The 6,085-nt window shown below is 43.9% G+C and overlaps 1 non-coding gene across 1 annotated transcript; it reads left to right on the top strand.

Annotated features, from left to right (window-relative positions):
- The first annotated feature begins 4,211 nt into the window (after positions 1–4,211).
- LOC118758924 (U6 spliceosomal RNA) lies at positions 4,212–4,315 on the top strand. The gene has a single exon (XR_004995873.2). It is a non-coding gene; the product is annotated as a U6 spliceosomal RNA (small nuclear RNA).
- Positions 4,316–6,085: the final 1,770 nt, after the last annotated feature.

Raw genomic sequence — 6,085 nt, 5'->3', positions numbered from 1 at the left:
TTGGAAATGTCAAGGAGTGCCTGGCTGACTAATGTTATCCAACAGAGATGACTATTTGTGTGGGTGTGTTAATTTTAATCATTATTCTAGGTGATATTCAAGACTGTTTCTGTGATGTGTCAAAAATCACACTTTGGAACAAATATTAGCAATTGTTTTGATAAAGATGGTCTTTCAAGGTTAACACTAGCTTCTTATTTATAAAAACATTTAAAATACATTTACTGTATTTACTAGTAAAATAGTTACTTTTGGCATTTGATACTAAGTAATCTGATAGAAAAGATGTAGGAATTAATGAATCACATAATTGTTAAGGGTAGGTGATCATGGGAACTGCTTATATGAGGATACTTCAAAAAGTTTATGGAAAGATTACAAGATATGTAGAGATGGGGTAGGCTAGATGTAGTATCCTCTCTGCTTTGTATATGCTTGTATAAAAAGTTTTTAAAAAGTTTAAAGATTCATTTGTATTTACTGCAAAGTCAGATATACAGAGAGGAGGAAAGACATAGAGAAAGATCTTCCATCTGCTAGTTCACTCTCCAAGTAGCCACAATTGCTGCAGCTGTGCCAATCTGAAGCCAGGATCCAGGAGCTTCTTCTGTGTCTCTCACACAAGTGCAGGATTCCAAGGCTTTGGGTCATCCACTACTGCAATCCCAGGGCACAATCAGCGAGCTGGAGGGAGTGGAGCAGCTGGGACACAAAACGGCACCCAAATGGGATTTTTTTTAAAGATTTATTTTTATTTTATTACAAAGTCAGATATACAGAGAGGAGGAGAGACAGAGGAAGATCTTCCATCCGATGATTCACTCCCCAAGTAACCACAACGGCTGGTGCTGCGCTCATCTGTAGCCGGGAACCAGGAACCTCTCCCACGTCTCCCATGTGGGTGCAAGGTCTCAAAGCTTTGGGCCGTCCTCGGCTGCTTTCCCAGGCCACAAGCAGGGAGCTGGATGGGAAGTAGAGCCGCCAGGACTAGAACCAGTACCCATATGGGATCCCGGGGCATTCAAGGCGAGGACTTTAGCCGCTAGGCCACGGCACTGGGCCCACAAATGGGATCTTAGCATATTGAAGACGAGGATTTTAGCCACTAGGTTACTGAGCCAGGCCTAAAAATGATTTTTTAAAAATAAATCTAATCTAACAGGTAATATAAGGATGATTACATATGACATAGCTTTAGAGAGAGCTTTTGCAATGTTTATTTTTATTTTCCTTGAATTTCTAATTCTTGTTAGGCAGATATATATATGTTTTTTTAAATCCCAAAATGCCATCAAAGCAAGGAATAGAGGAGACGGAGAGCTGAAGATATTCACTGGAGGGCCAAAAGGGAGCTCATTAAATAGTTATGGCACATATCTGTAATAGAATATCACATAGCTGTGGAAATTATACACTTGGGCATCATGTGGCAGTGTGGGAGTTAAGCAACAGTGTCATCTGTTCCAGAAGTGGAATCGCAGCCTCCTGTAGGCTCAGGAGGGATTTGTAAGCTATTGTAACTGTACAAATGAAGCCAGTCTGGCCCGAGTGGCTTCTCCGACTTGCTGTCTTCTCAAGGTGCTCTGCATTGTTCCACCGACTTCTGCCCGGCTCACTCTCAGATACCCACTTCCAGCTAGGACCTTTGTGCTATCGGTTCCCTTTGCCTGGACAGCCAATCATTCTACATGGCCAGCTTTACTCAGACCTCTGCTCAAAGGCTTTCTGTCAGAGACTTCTCCGCTTGCCCCACTTCTAAAGTAGCACCTTTTGCATTGTGCCGTCTGCTTAGCGCACTTTCTCTCAGATCACAAAGCACCACCTGAAATTATTCTGCAACTTGCCTCTTTGTTTCTGTAAGGTTCTATTTCTCATGACTGTGTTTCTAACATCTGGAACAGTGGTTGACCCTTAGTGGGTGCCCCATAAGTGCCTGTTGACTGGCTGAGTGATTGAACATATGTACATACAAATAGGAAAAAGCCTGAAATGAATCTTTCAGGAACCATAGTTTGTGTTATAAGAAAAGGAAATTATTTTCCACATCCCTTTTTCTAACGATACAGTGGTTTTTTAAAATTTTAACGTAACGTTACATAGTTGAAGTATTTAACACATGAGGTTTAGCACAAGATTCGTATTAGTTTTAGTTGAATCCATAAGATCTCTTTAGAGGAAAACATCCTTCTGAGAGTTAGGAAATGCAGCAGTTAGAGGTCACTGTGTATCAGCTGGCTGTCATGGTGGGCTCACTGTGCTCTTTCCTGCCTTCAGGTCTAGGGCACCTGAATTTTGAGCCTGAGGAATTTTTAAATAAAAAATATGTGGAGTTTAATTTCTCTACCCAGTCATTTTTGGCTCCTGTTTCATACATGGTCAAATTCAAGATCTGTCTCAAATGACATCTGCCTATTGTTTGATGTTTTTGTAGGATTTTAAGGAACTGATCATTTTTATTACAAAGAAAGGGAACTAGGTCTTTGCTGTCACGTTATATATTTTTTTTTAAAAAACCGGACTGTGTCTAGCCTGTGCAAGATCTAAGTGTCCTCTCCTACACAAGCCCTGGCTCCTTCTGCTGTTTTCTTTCTGCGTTTATTGCTAGTAATGTTGAACAGAACACACAAGAATGAAGTCACTCGAGTTTGGGGACCAACAGATGAAGACAGATGCAAGCCAACGCATATTTATATTTTTAACTCTGCCCGGTCTTATTGTGTGAGGGGCAGGTTTATTAAATACCACTTTGCCAAATGTATCAGGCGTGTCAATAACTTTCCAATTACAGCAGTTGGTTAGCACTGTCCTGTTGAGAGGGCCTGGCGTGATAGCCTAGTGGCTCAAGTCCTCGCCTTGCACATGCCAGATCCCATATGGGTGCTGCTTTATGTCCCAACAGCCCCACTTCCCATGCAGCTCCCTGCTTGTGGCCTGGGAAAGCAGTCGACGATGGCCCAAGGCCTTTGGACCCTGCACCCATGTGGGAGACCCGGAAGAGGCTCCTGGCTCCTGGCTTCAGATTGGCACAGCTTAGGGAGTGAATCAGTGGACAGAAAATCTTCCCTCTTTGTCTCTCCTTCTCTCTGTATATCTGCCTTTCCAATAAAAGTAAACAAATCTTAAAAAAGAAGAAGAAGAAGAAGAAGAATTGGTCTGGGAGAGACATTAGCCTAGGAGGGTGAGCATGCCTCTACGTAGGGCTGGCCACACATAAGCGCTGCCCACAGGGTTTGCCTCCTATGATGAGACCTCCTCCCTCTAGTGTGTTCCCCTCTTTTCAGTTCTAGCCCTGCACTATAGCTGCTTTGAAAACAAGTTAGCAGTTAAGAATTCCTCCATCCCATTGACATTGTTAAAGAAACTGCCATGGGCCAGTTATTCTACCTGCAAGGGATTCAGTGAGGCACAAAACAAACCCTGCCTCCGGAGTCTTCACCTGGGGGGAAGATGGAGAGGAGCTGTCACACACAGGAGATGTCAAGCTGTCTAGGAAACCCAGGCCAAGTAAAAACAGACTTTGAGCCATGAGTGCTGCATGCATTTTGAAGAACAGGGAGCTTACTACAAAGTGAACCTGGTCATTGGCCCGGCAGCTAAATCTCCTCATTGCATGTTCCAGGATCCCATACAGGTGCCAGTTCATGTCCCAGCTACCCCACTTCGCATCTAGCTTCCTGCTTGTGACCCGGGAAAGCAGTAAAGAACAGTCTGAAGTCTTCAAACCCTACACCTGTGAGGCAAATCCAGAAGAGGTTCCGGGTTCCCGGCTTCGGATTGTCTCAGCTCCAGCCTCTGTGGTCACTTGCGGAGTGAACCAGCACATGGAAGATCTCTGCTTCTTCTTCTGCAAATCTACCTTCCCAATACAAATAAGCAAATATTTCAAACCAAACAAACAGTGAGCTGAGGGATGAGCTTCCCAGGCAAAAGTGACAAGCTGAAGAGCACCCAGGCATGGAGGCCCTTAAGCCCAGCACTGGCTTCAGCTTGGATTCTGCTGCGCCTGAAGCAGGAGCAGGTGGGGGGTTAGGGTTGAGGGCAGCATTTGGTGTGACTTGAGGCTACAAAGGATTCATAAGGGTCAATCTACTTCCTCTCCTGTAATTTGCTTCTGTTTTATAAGCAAGATGATTTTTTTTTTAAAAAGATTTATTTGCTTTTATTGGAAAGCCGGATATACAGAGAAGAGGAGAGACAAGTCAGGAAGATCTGTGCTCGCTTCGGCAGCACATATACTAAAATCGGAACGATACAAAGATTAGCGTGGCCCCTGCACAAGGATGACACGCAACTTCGTGAAGCGTTCCATATTTTTTCTCCTCTCTGTATATCCGGCTTTCCAATAATAATAAATTTTAAAAAAAAAAAGACAGGAAGATCTTCTGTCCACTTATTCACTCCCCAAGAGGCCGCAATGGCAGGAGCTGAGCCAATCCGAAGCCAGGAGCCAGGAACTTCTTCCAGGTCTCCCACACAGGTGCAGGGTCCCAAGGCTTTGGGCCGTCCTCAACTGCTTTCCCAGGCCACAAGCAGGGAGCTGGATAGGATTAGATCCAGCATCCATATGGGATCTGGCACATTCAAGGCAAGGACCTTAGCTGCTACACTGTCGCTCTAGGCCCAAGCAAGATGATTTTAATTAATGGGGTAAAATTGCAAATAGAATTTAGTTAAAATTTAGATAAAATTGCAAATAGAATTCTTGAAGTTATAATGGTATCAGAGACTTCTTTACTCTTATGTTCCAGAATGACTCCAGAAACATTTTGAACAGCGAAGTCTAAAAATTGACTTTTTAAAAATTTATTTATTAGTTTCATTGCATTATGTGACACATTTTTTTTTTTTTTTTATGCACTGGAATTCCCCCCGCTTGTTTGGCGGATGAAATGTTCCACACACCCAGAACACTGCTTTGATCTTCACAGTTGAACAGTCCAGGTGCATTTTAATTTTTTTTTTTTTTTCATATCAGAGCAGTGTCTAGCCTTGGGTTATCCAGGAGCAGACAGAAATGGAAGCAGACTACTGCCCCAGGCCAGTCTCGAGATGCGCAGAACCCCCAGGGGCTGAATAGGATAGAAGAAAAACCACCAACTGACAGATTCAGCCTTGGCAGGCCCTGCTTCTCCCCTGGGTCCTTAGCAGCCCATTCTCCCTTCTACTTCTGCTGATCCTCTGGGCCTCAACGGGACTTACCTCCTTTTTGGAGATTTTAACCCGGTCTCACCTTTTGGAGCGTTACGCAAAGCCATTCTCTTGGGGCAGGGCTGTTTGCCCAGTAAATAGTTTCACTCTTTTTCTCCCCATGCGCTGTCTCCAAGTCCCTAAGTCCTAAGAAAACACTGCTAAACTGTGTTCCAGGATTTGTAACTCACCCAAGTGAAACCCTACCCAGTCTGGGAGGCCTCTTGGTTCCCATGCCAGGGAAGGCAGAAGCAGTACGGGAAGATGAAGAAAGAAGAAACAACCCGGAGGTCAGCTAGGAGACAGAGCGGCTCGTGCTCACTGTGTTCACGTTGAGAAAAAATGCAAGCTCTCTTCCAGAAGTGTTTGGGAAATTCCTCTTGTAGGTAAAAATTTTAATACAGCCTCTGGCTTCCCATACCCAGTGTAAGCTTCAAAAAACTGGCTTACATAAATATTCCATCTCCCTCTTTGTGCATTGGGCTTGAAAGCTATTTGTGAGAAACAGATTCTGGGGAGATCTACAAATCACAGCAGAATAAGCACCAGACAGCAGCTGCAATCTTGCAGGGTTTTTTTTCTTTTTCCCTCCCAGGACCAGAGGCATTCACCAAGAGCCTCTGGAAGACTCATAGCTGGCATTTCAGTTCAACATAGCATTAGCACAGTGGTCACTTTTGACATTTACTGTATTCTCAACAGGTAAGCTTATTTGCCAGGGAGCCCAAGAATAATGTATATTCTTTGTTTTTGAAAAGCAAAAAAATAGATTTTCAGTGTCTTGGTTTACTCCTTAAATGCCTGGAACAGCTATGACTGGCTCAGGGCAAAACCAGGCCCCTCATTCTCAGTCTGGGATTTCTAGGTGGTGGCAGGAATGACAGTGCCATAAGGTAGC

The sequence above is a fragment of the Ochotona princeps genome, chromosome 3 (assembly GCF_030435755.1).
Source record: "Ochotona princeps isolate mOchPri1 chromosome 3, mOchPri1.hap1, whole genome shotgun sequence".
Lineage (NCBI taxonomy): Eukaryota > Metazoa > Chordata > Mammalia > Lagomorpha > Ochotonidae > Ochotona > Ochotona princeps.
This window is presented reverse-complemented; position numbering and strand designations above follow the sequence as displayed.